This window comes from Mauremys mutica, chromosome 8 (assembly GCF_020497125.1).
Source record: "Mauremys mutica isolate MM-2020 ecotype Southern chromosome 8, ASM2049712v1, whole genome shotgun sequence".
NCBI lineage: Eukaryota > Metazoa > Chordata > Testudines > Geoemydidae > Mauremys > Mauremys mutica.
The window spans coordinates 70,399,016-70,411,352 of NC_059079.1; positions in this window are offsets into that span (position 1 = coordinate 70,399,016).

Below are 12,337 nucleotides of genomic sequence, written 5' to 3' on the forward strand. Positions count from 1 at the left end.
GTTAATCAGGCATGACTTGCCCTTGGTGAATCCATGCTGACTGTTCCTGATCACTTTCCCCTCCTTTAAGTGGTTCAGGATTGATTCCTTGAGGACCTGTTCCATGATTTTTCCAGGGACTGAGGTGAGACTGACTGGCCTGTAGTTCCCTGGATCTTCCTTCTTCCCTTTTTTAAAGATGGGCACTACATTAGCTTTTTTCCAGTCGTCCGGGACCTTCCCCAATCGCCATGATTTTTCAAAGATAATGGCTCTGCAATCTCATCGGCCAGCTCCTTTAGCACCCTCGGATGCAGCGCATCCGGCCCCATGGACTTGTGCTCGTCCAGCTTTCCTAAATAGTCCCGAACTACTTCTTTCTCCACAGAGAGCTGGTCACCTCCTCCCCATACCGTGCTGCAGAGTGCAGCTGTCTGGGAGCTGACCTTGTCTGTGAAGACAGAGGCAAAAAAAGCATTGAGTACACTAGCTTTCTCCACATCCTCCGTCACTAGGTTCCCTCCCTCATTCAGCAAGGGGCCCACACTTTCCTTGACTTTCTTCCTGTTGCTAACATACCTAAAGAAACCCTTCTTGTTACTCCTAACATCTCCGGCTAGCTGCAACTCCAAGTGTGATTTGGCCTTCCTAATTTCACACCTGCATGCCTGAGCAATACTTTTATACTCCTCCCTGGTTATTTGTCCAATCTTCCACTTCTTGTAAGCTGTTTTTTTGTGTTTAAGACGAGCAAGGATTTCACTGTTAAGCCAAGCTGGTCGCCTGCCATATTTACTTTTCTTCCTACACATCGGGATGGTTTGTTCCCGATGGTAGGAACCGAAGTACTAGTGGTGGCCCCTAACTCCACTCGCCTACACAGGGTAACACTAAGCCTAACTCCAATTTGCCTACACCTAGAAACCCTAACATTAACCCCATGTGGCCTACCAACAGAAACCCTAACCCTATCCTCAAGTGGCATACCAGTAGGAACACTAAACCTCTCTCGAAGTGGCTTACACTTAGGCTAGGGTGGGAATCCCTAAGACTACGGTGTGGACCACTACCCATGCAAACCCTAACCCAAGTTGAGAACCGTAGCAATAGGAATCCTAACACTAGGGGTGAGGAGTCTTACTCGTACAAACACTGAACGCTAACTGCAAGGGGCTTACACAACATGACTTGCCCATAGGATCCCTAACCCTTCGGCATGGACTTCTATGAATAGGCACTCTACTTCTAGTGCGAGGGGCCCTATCCATAGGGACCCTAACTCTAAGTCCATGCGGGGTGGTTTGGTTTGTGAAAATTACAAGGAAAGAGAAAGTCATTACTGATCAGTGCTTGTGACAGATTTCTCAGAGAGGATTCAGTTTAAACAGTTTGGCTTGTGTCGTCGTTTTGAAGAGATCGGTTAGTGAAAAGTGTAAACAAAGTAAAGTCATTACTGAAGAGAACTTGTGACAAATGTCTCATGGAATATTCCTCTAATGTTCTTAGGATTCTGTCCTGATCATTTGGAAAACATCAGACCGTGAAAAGTGACATTATAGCAAAACTCATTACTGAACAGGAAAAAAAAACCCTTAATAGTAAAGGAGATAAAATTGCATCTTCCTCATTTGGAAGAGCTCGTTTGGGAAAATTACAATGACAGGAGTCCTTTAGTCTTTTAGTGATCACTGCTTCTGAAACATTTCTCACGGAATGTTCCTCCTAAAACCTCTGGGATTCTATCCTGACCATTCGGAAGAGCTTGACTTCTGAATATAACAAACAAACTAAAACTGGGGCCAAAGCTGAAGCCCGAGCCCCACTGCCTGAGACCAAGGCCAAAGCCTGAGTTCTTCCACCCTGTGTGGGGAGGCCAAAATGGAAGCCCAAGGGCTTCAGCCCCAGACAAGAGGCCTGCAACCTGAGCCTGACTGCCCAGGGCAGAGGCCCTCAGGCTTTGGCCTTGGCCTCAGGCAGTGGGGCTCGGGCTTCAGCTTTAATCCCAGGCCCCAGCAAGTCCAAGACAGCCCTCGTGACCCCATTAAAACCCCCACTTTGGGGTCCTGACCCACAGTTTGAGAACCACTGGTCTAATGTGAAGTGCCACCCTGCCCACCACTTTTTTTACCTTCTCTCCCCTACCTCAATGGGTTGTAACCAGCGACATTACAGTCATACGCATCATCCCACCGGGTGTCCCCATTTCCCCTCCCCAGGGAGAATTTCCAACTCCTCTTCCTTATTGCCCAGATTCCGCTGCCAAGAGCAGTGTTGCTTCCCTTCACGAGTGATATCTTGCACATACGCCTCAGCACAGCATTCCCCTGAGTTCACACTTGTGTTACTGCAGGACGGGTTATCTGTAAGCCAGGGAGCGACTCCATCCCATGTGTCCCTTTCTTCCCTCCATTGCAAGGTTCTGGGGGAGAAAGAGACCGTGTCCCCAGGGCTGAGGCAGCATGGGATTGCTGGTGTTGCAGCATGCTCTCCAGGAACCCTCAAGCCTCTGCAGCATCAGAACAGCAGAGCCTGGATTGGAGCAAAGGAAAGGCCTGTTTTCCACACAATCCTTCCCTCAGGCCTGGAGCATTTAGAGCAGAAATCCCTGTGGGAGTTAATGTTGCTCTAAAAAGAGCTGCCAAGGGGTGTGCAGCTTCTTGACAACACCACGCAAAGTGATCTGTTTGTAGAGATGAATAAAGCCCTGCACTGATTCTCTGAGAGGATTCCCCCGAGCAGTTGGGGGAAGCAGGAGCTTATTCCTTACCTCTTGTGACAGGGCTGTGTGAGCGCTTGTAGAAAGCCAGAGGCAGCTTTCTAGAGGGTTAATTCAGAAATTGCCTGTGGAACCTAGGGGCTGCGGCCTATGGCAGGAAGGAGCCAGGTGGTTGTTGGAATGACTCTAGGAGGAATGCTATGGGATGGTTCTCTGATCACCTCTTAACTCTGCTTCATCCCACACCCCTACCTTTGGGGTAAGTCCATCACCTCCTCCTTAGTGCGTGTGGGCTGGAAACCAGATATGGCAGTAGAGACATTGCCCACTCAGCCCATGCACAGGAGGATCCATTGCAGCTCATAGCCTCCTGCTTGTCACAGCCCAGAAGAATGCATGACACCGAGCCTGGACTCTGTGACTGCATTAGTCACCAACAGGTGAGTGTGGCAGGAGAGGACACATATCTACAAATAGCTTTTTCTGGACTGCTGAGGTTGGGGGAAAGAGACCAGATTCCATCTGTCTCTTTAGGACTCTGAGGAAGCTCTGGGATCTGGACAGAGGTCTCTGGAGCCTCGGGATGTGCAGATTTGGAGACATTTGGCTCCAAAGTAACCTATCATGCTCCCCCACAAAAGCCATATTAACAGGCAACACTGCCTCTCTATTTCCTTGGCCACATGTATCGTGTCCTTTTTCTGGTGACTAGTCCAGAAAAGGAGGACAAGAGCTCACTACTGCTACCATCTGATGGATTTGCTGGGTTGAGATCAGCTGGTAGAAGCAGGCAATAGCGTCAGAATCTGGGACTTCAAGCCCCTAGAGCAGCGGTCCCCAATGTGGTGCCCGCGTCCTGGCCGGCGGTCTAGCATCCGCCGAAATGCCACCAAAATTCAGCGGCATTTCGGCGGCGACGCCTCTCGATGATGCCGCTTGCCGCTGACAAGCGACATCATCAAGAGGTGTCACTGCCGAAATGCCGCCGAAATTCGGCGGCATTTCGGCAGATGCTCGACAGCCGCCAAAGTCCTTCATCTGGCACCTGAAAAGGTTGGGGACCGCTGCCCTAGAGTGACCTCTTACCTTTATAGACCTGCCCTTTCATCATACACAGCTATTTTAAAGTTTAGTGTGATAGTAAAGAGACCCCTTTTCAATCCTTCACCACGCAAGACAAAGCCTGCAGTATTTGTCATTAACTATTTATTTCTACTCTTCTGGCTCCCAAACTGCTGCTCCTCCCTACTGCCGCCAGACACCTTCAAGTTCTCCCTCTTCTTGCCCTGGCTCTGCTCACTTGATTGCAACAGCTCAGCGGATGGTCCAGCTTTGCTCTTTCACTTCCATTCTTCTTCACTTCTTTGCGTGGCTGCATTTGCCATTGAACAGTAGCATAGCTGGGGGGAACAAGGGGAGCGTCCGCTCCCCCTGACCACATTCCCCAAAAGTGGCGCCTTTTTAATTTTCATACTCACTTGGCACCGCTTCCGGGTCCTTCTGCTTCCTGGTCTCACTCAGCGCCTGCTCCAGCCCCTGCTCTGGCTCTCCCCCATGGCCCCTGCCCCTGCTCCACCCCAGCCCTGCCCCCTTTCCCCTGAGACTTGCAACCAGGCCCGACCCTGCACTCACCGGTAAGTGGAGTGACCCGGCCCCAACAACGCCACTGGGGGGTGATTCTCCTCTCCCCCCAAGCCTGGGAGCCAGGGTAGCAGAGCAGGCTGAGGCCATGGCCCCCAGGCCTCCATGGGGGGGAGGGGCTCTAGCCACTTCCTGCAGGAAGTGGAGTGACCTGGCCCCAGCCTGCTCCACTCCCCTGGCTCCCAGCCGCGCCACTGGGGGGTGGTTCCCCTCTCCCCCGAAGCCTGGGAGCCAGGGTAGCAGAGCAGGCTGAGGCCATGGCCCCCAGGCCTCCATGGCGGGGGGCTCTGGCCACTTCCTGCAGGAAGTGGAGTGACCCGGCCCCAGCCTGCTCTGCTCCCCTGGCTCCCAGGCTTGGGGGGAGGAGGGAACCGCCCCCCAGCACTCGCCAGTGGCCGGGCTGGGAGCCAGGGGATCGGAGCAGGCTGGGGCCGGGTCACTCCACTTCCCCAGAAAGTTAAAGACAATACTGCAGAGCCCCAAAATGGGCTCTACTTTCAAAAGGTCCTGACCTACTGGGGAATTTCCTCCAGACTCCAATGCCTGTTGGTCATATTCTGTTGTCTTTTATTTTCAGGGGCTTCCTTGGTCTCTTTCTTCTTTAACTGCAGAATTACGGTTCAGCCTTAGGGCTGGATTATGATCTCGTGTTCAGCTGTGGAAAACCACTGAAGCCAATGGAGTTGTGCCCAAATATGCCACAAAAGAATTTGACAGTGGGGATACTCCAAGTTTTCACTTGTGTCACTGAGAACAGGATCTGGCCCTCGGTAATTAAATGGCTGCTTTTTTTACGGCCAATGATCAAATTATCCTGTAATAGCTTCCTGAAGGGATCAGCATTGATCAAAAGAAAGGGTGGAAGTTGTCTTCCTGTTAGCACAAATGACTGAGGTACGAGGTGGTTCTATTCTCTCACCCCTCTAGTTCAGTGTATATATCACCATTAGTGGGCTGTTGAGCCTTCAGTATGCAGATGATACACAATTCTGCATCTCCATTTTATGTGACTTATACAGTACATGAGGTGAGCCTTCTCAGTCTCTAACAGAGATGGGTACTTAGATGTGAATTAGCTGGCTTATTCTTAATTTGAATAAGAAATAATAGTGGTAGTCTGGGGGAATCAGCCAGAAGCAATGGCGAGATTTACAGTAGTTCTTTTACCTGAAGGACTATGCCTAACTTTTGTTACTCATGTTTACAACCTGAGGAATCTTGATCTGGATATTTAGATAGCAGCAGTGGCGAAGAATAACATTAATCTCTGTTTAGGAAGAAGGTTGTTAACTTTTTTGCCAGTTACATATCTTGCCATGGTCCATGCCTGATGGGAGTCTTACGATGCACTGTGGTGGCTCAATCACCGGGAGAGACTGTGGTGCATCATGGTAGACAGTGTAGCTGGGGAGTAAGGCACATAAAGGAGAAAGGCAGCATGAGGGAACTGGCATTATAACTTCCTTGAGGTGCGATGGCTGCTCAGTTGGACACAAAGATTGTTGACTGAAAATGAAATATTTCATTTTGACTACACAAACCAAAATTAAAATGTTTCTGTTCAATGAAAAGAGGTCCAAGCAAAATATTGGGATGTTTCTGAATAGAAATTTTTTGGGGAATTTATTTTTCTGTGAAGAATTTCACCTGGAGCTAGTGAAAACTCAGAATTTACAGAAATTCTGACATTCTGAATTTTGTTTTCAAAATGACCTGGCTGCCGTGTGGACAGTTTTTTTAATTAATCACATCCAGGGCATTTTCAGCCTTCCAAAATGGATGGCACCTTTTTTTATGTGTTCGCTCCCCCTGATGTTAGAACCTGGCTGCGCCACTGCTAGACCACATTGAATTCGGTTTACTATTCCCAGCCCTAAGGTTTCTATGCGTTGGCTAACACCAAGGGGGATACCTAGAGGAACCCTAAACCTATCTCGAAATGGCCCACCTTTAGAAAGGCTAACCTTTTTTCCAAGTGGCCTTCCCTCAGGAATCCGAGACTGAACGCCAAGGGGCATACCCTAAGGCCTGGTCTACACTAGGACTTTAATTCGAATTTAGCAGCGTTAATTCGAACTAACCGCTCAACCGTCCACACCAGGAAGCCATTTAATTCGAACTAGAGGGCTCTTTAGTTCGAATTTGGTACTCCACCCCGGCAGGTGGAGTAACGCTAAATTCGACATGGCTAGTTCGAATTAGGCTAGGTGTGGATGGAAATCGAACTTAGTAGCTCCGGGAGCTATCCCACACTGCACCACTCTGTTGACGCTCTGGACAGCAGCCCGAGCTTGGATTCTCTGCCCAGCCACACAGGAAATGACCCGCGAAAATTTGAATTCATTTTCCTGTCTGGGCGGTTTGAATCTGACGTTCTGGTTGCACATCGGGGCGAGCTCCGCAGCACCGGCAGCAATGCAGAGCTCTCCAGCAGAGGAGTTCATGTAATCTCTGAATAGAAAGAGGGACCCGGCATAGACTGACCGGGAACTCTTCGATCTGATCGGTGTGTGGGGCGAGGAGTCTGTGCTTTCGGAGCTGCGCTCCAACGAACGGAATGCAAAGACCTACGAGAAGGTCTCCAAAGCCATGATCCAGACAGAGGATACAGCCGTCATGCAACGCAGCGCCGCGTGAAAATCAAGGACCCCAGACAAGCCTACCAAAAAATCAAAGCGGCCAACGGACGCTACGGAGCCTGCCACCACTGCCCCACCAGTGACCATGGACTCTGATGATGGGACAGTGTCGACGGACAGTTCCTCGACGATGTTCACGGACGGGGAAGATGAGGAAGGGTTTGTGGAGGACGAGGCAGGCGATAGCGCTTACAACGCTGGTTTCCCCGACAGCCAGGATCTATTCATCACCGTCACGGAGATCCCCTACCAACCCTCCCCGGCCAGGAACCCGGATCCTGAATCAGGGGTAGGATCTGTCGGTAAGTGCTTTAACCATGTTAACTTTTATTCTTAATATAACAGGAATCTGAAGTGTGTGAAAAGGAGGTCTCTGTATATATGGTGATAGAACAGAAATCCTCCTGGGAGAATGCCACGAAGCTCTCCTGCCGTTAATCGATAAGCATCAGCAGGAGGTTCCTGGGGAGAGCTGCCTTATTGGGTGCTCCGTGGTAGCACACTTTTCCGCGCGAGGCTTTCATGCGGCATTCAGGGAGCACTGCCTCCCAGAGCACGGCTGCATAGGTCCGTGGTTCGTGCTAGATTTCACGCAGCATGCGCTCTCTATCTCCTTCAGTGCCCGTCCTCACAGTGATCTCGCTCGGAGACTCCTGCATCTAAGTAGGGGAAGAAATGTTACGTTACGCCTGGTCCAAAGTATTTTTAATAAATAAACGGACAGACGGCATAGCACAGACTCAGCACGCAGCTGCGTGACGAGCGTAACGGAAAGCCAAAGAATCAAATGGACGCTCATGGAGGGAGGGGGGAACGAGGACGCAAGGTATCCCACAGTTCCTGCTGTCTCCGAAAAGCATTTGCATTCTTGGCTGATCTCCAAATGCTTCTAGGGTCAAACACAGTGTCCGCGGTGGGTCGGGGCATAGCTCGGCAATTTACGCAGCCCCCCGACCCCCAGAAGTTAAAGGGAAAACAATCCTCTGTTGACTCTTTTACATGTCACCATATCTGTACTGAATGCTGCAGATAGACGCGATGGTGCAGCACTCAACAACAACATCCTTGCTCCCCCCACGCTATGGATGGCTGATGGTACAATAAGATGGAAATCCATCCTCATCATCAGCCTATTGGCACATGGGGCAGTGCAAAAGGACTGGTAACCATAACGACCGTACCAACTTGCTTGGAACAGGTCGGTCAAGGCCGCCTGTTGCTAATTTTTCATGGTAGATGGTGCAGTATGGCTGGTAACCGTCCTCATCATTGCAACAGGGGGCTGAGCTCCATCAGCCCCCACCCTTCATTGTAAAGAAAAGATTCAATTGCCCCTGGACTAGCAGAGGGATGAGTGGCTCCCTCCTCCACACCCCTTAATGTCATCTCTGGACTATCATTGCAGCTGGAGGCTTCCTTCCACTCATTTCTCACAAACGACTACCTGTGTCTTATTCATGCATTCTATATTACTTCATCACACAAGTGGGGGGACAATGGTATTGGAACCCAGGAAGGCTGGGGGAAGAATGGAATGAACAGGTGGGGTTGTTTCAGGAGCACACCCTGTGAATAGCGTTCAGCTCAAAATTTATGCAGGATTGGACAGAGAGCAGCTGTGGTCTCTGGTTGTATGATACAGTGGTTCTCTAGTACACTTGCCCATAATCTAGGCAGGACTGATTCTATTTTTAGATACCCAAAAAGGAGGGATTGACTCGGGGAGTCATTCCCAAATTTTGCTTTTGCGCCCCTGGTGCAGTGCAAAAGGACAGGTAACCATGACCATCTTATTACCGTCTTCTTACCAGTTCATGGTATGGTAGACGGTGCAGTATGCCTGGTAACCATCGCTGCTGTCATGCAAAAGCATAAGCATGCTGCTGTGTAGCGCTGCTGGTCCGCCTCTGTCAGCGGCATCCAGTACACATACGGTGACATATACAAAAGGCAAAATAGGGTCCATTGTTGCCACGCTATGGCGTGTGCCAGGGCATTTCATGGAAAACGTGCTCGAAATGATTGTCTGCCATTGCTTTCCCGGAGGAAGGAATGACTGGCGACATTTACCCAGAATCCACCGCGCAAATGATTTGTGCAACAGCAGGCACAGGGGTCTCAACAAAAAATTCACAGAGACAGCCTAGACTCAGTTAATTGTTCGCAAAAAAGTATCATTGCAAGGAATTAACTAACTGTTTCCCATCTCACAGCTTCCACTGTCTCCAGACCTGCCACAGCATCCACCTCGCAGAGGCTGGCGAAGATTAGGCGGCGAAAGAAAAAGACAAGGGACACGATTTTCGATGAATGTGTGGGCTGCTACCTAGCCGAGGCGGACCAGCAGAGGCAGTGGAGGGAGAAAGTCTCTCTGTACCAGCGCTCACACAGCGAATGGGAGGAGAGGTGGCGTGAGGAACACAAGCAGGCGACTCAAGCAATGCTTGTACTACTGAGGGAGCAAACGGACACGCTCCGGCGACTTGTGTATGTTCTGCAGGACCGCTGCAGGACAGAGCCCCCGGCAGTATCTCTGCAACTGCCCTCCCCCGCCACAAAGTCACATTCCCCCCTCACCTCAAATAACCAGGAGGATGCCCGCCCTGGGCCGTGAATACTGTCACTGCACCCCAGCAGAGTGCTCAAGTAACCAAAAGCTCTCCTACCCTACGTTTGCATAAGTCCTTCCCTTCCGGACTCAAACAAGTCCCAATCCCAGTCCCATCCCATAACTGTGTACTTAAGTAATAAAAATACTTTGCTGTTAAGTACTGTTTCCGTCATGTTTCTTCACTGAAGACTGTGTTTGAATGGGGTGCGTGGGGAAGTGCGTTGCTAAGTGCATAGGACAGGCACCTTTCGCAGGGTACAGACACGGGGGCCGGATCAGCAGCGGGTAACACACACAGTGCAGTCAGCAGGCACCGTGGTCGGTATGGGAGGTGGTTTCCAGGTTCTGTGTGGGCGGTGGGGATGTGACTTTTTAGCGGGGGAGGGCAGGTACAGATCTTATACAGCGGTCCTTGTCGTGGACCGCTGAGTCACGCAGCAGAGGAATCTGTATCCGTCCTCCTCCGCCACAAGGCCACATAGCCCCCCGCACACAGAATCCCAAAAAGGAGGGATGGCAGGCTCCGTTGAAACAAGCAGTCCGGCAATGCGGACCGCTGTAGGAGCAGGAGCCTGTCATTCCTTGAGTTTAGAGGCGGTCTTTACATCAGCGCACACCCTACCCACCGCAGTCTGCGTTCCAGTTTCGACCCTTTAACGAAAAGTCATGAATAAAGAAACCTCTCCTCAGTAACAGTGTGACATGTATTTTATTTTTACACGTGTCTTGGAAGTGGGGGAAACGGGGAGAACGGGGTATTTAACCGAAGAGGAGAGTCAACAGTAACTGGGTAAAGAAACAGGGGCAGGTTCAGCTTCTCTGTAAAGAAACTGAACAGTCACAGGTCACGCTGCTCGCTGGTATTTAAAGAGTTCCTTGTCGCTGTCCCAGGCGCCTGTATAGGGCTTCATGAGCAAGTGCATTAGCGGGCAGGCTGGGTCACCGAGGATCACTATAGGCAAATGCACATCCACAACAGTTATTTCGTGGTACGGGAAGAAACTACCTTCCAGCAGGCGTCTGAGCAGCCCACAGTTCCTGAGAACACACGCATCAGGAACCTTGCCCGGCCATACGACGTTCATGTTGGTAAAACGTCCCCTATGGTCCCCCAGTGCTTGCAGAACCATTGAAAAGTAGCCCAATTTCTCAGCAGCTGAATGTGGAAGAGGTGGACGATAAAGTGCGAGGAGGAGAAAACGGTGAGGATCGCAGCGGGCTCCATGCTTGCAGTGCTGTGGCGTCCACGCTGTCACTGACCAGAAAAGTGCACGAACAGATTGCCCGCAGGCGCTTTCAGGGAGGGAGGGAGTGAGGGCGTGATTGACGGTTCAATGACGACAGTTACCCAAAACCACCCTCGACACATTTTTTCCCCCAGCAGGCATTGGGGGCTCTACCCAGCATTCCAATGGGCAGCGGGGACTGCGGGAACTGTGGGATAGCTTCCCACAGTGCACCGCTTCGAAAGTCGACGCCGGCCCCGTTAATGTGGACTCAGAAGTTCGAATTAGTGTATTTAGTATGGATACACAAATTCGACTTCATAAGGTCGAATCCACAAATTCGAATTAAGTAGATTCGAAATAGTCCTGTAGTGTAGACAAGGCCTAAGAAACACCAATGCCAAGTGGCCCACCCCTTAGATTCCTAACCTGAATTCCAAGCGGCCTAGCCATAGGTGTGTGCCTACTGTGTGCACTCACCTAACCTTAGGGCCACATAGGCACACACTTAGTAGGAGAGGTGGTTCCCGATCCACAGCAATCGTAACCCTAGGGCAAGGAGCCCTTCCCCTTGGAACTGTAAAGCCTAACTCCAGCTTGCCTAACCACAGGAACCCTAATTCCACTCGCCTACGCATAGTAACACTAAGCCTAACTCCAATTTCCCTACACATAGAAAATCTAACATTAACGCCACATGGCCTACCAACAGAAAACCTAAACCCTATCCTCAATTGGCATACCAGTAGGAACACTAAACCTCTCTCGAAGTGGCTTAAACTTAGGCTAGGATGGGAAGCCTACCCATGGAATTCCCTAAGACTAGGGTGTGGACCACCATCCATGCAAACCCTAAGCCAAGTTGGGAACCGTAGTGATAGGAACCCCATGCCAAATTCAATGTTTCCTACCCTTTGGAAGTGTAATCTAATGCCACGAGGCCTACGCATAAGAATCCCAACACTAGGGGTGAGGCATGCTACTCATACGAACACTGAACGCTAACTGTAAGGGGCTTACACGACGTGGCTCGCCCATAGGATCCCTAACTCTTCAGCATGGACTTCTATGACTAGGCACTCTAAATCTAGTGCAAGGGGCCCTAGCCATAGGGACGCTAACTCTAAATCCAAGCAGGGTGGTGTGGTTTGTGAAAATTACAAGGAAAAGAGAAAGTCATTACTGATCTGTGCTTGTGACCGATTGCTCAGAGACGATTCAGTTTAAACAGTTAGGCTTGTGTCATTATTTGGAAGCGATCGGTTCGTGAAAAGTGTAAAGAAAATGAAGTCATTACTGAAGAGAACTTGTGACAAATGTCTCATGGAACAGTCCTCTAATGTCCTTAAGATACTGTCCTGATCATTTGGAAGACATCGGACCGTAAAAAGTGACATCATTGCAAAACTCATTACTGAACAGGAAGAAAAACCTTACTAGTAAAGGAGATAGAATTGCATCTTCCCCATTTGGAAGTGCTCGTTTGGGACAATTCTAATGAGAGGAGTCCTCTAGTCTTTTAGTG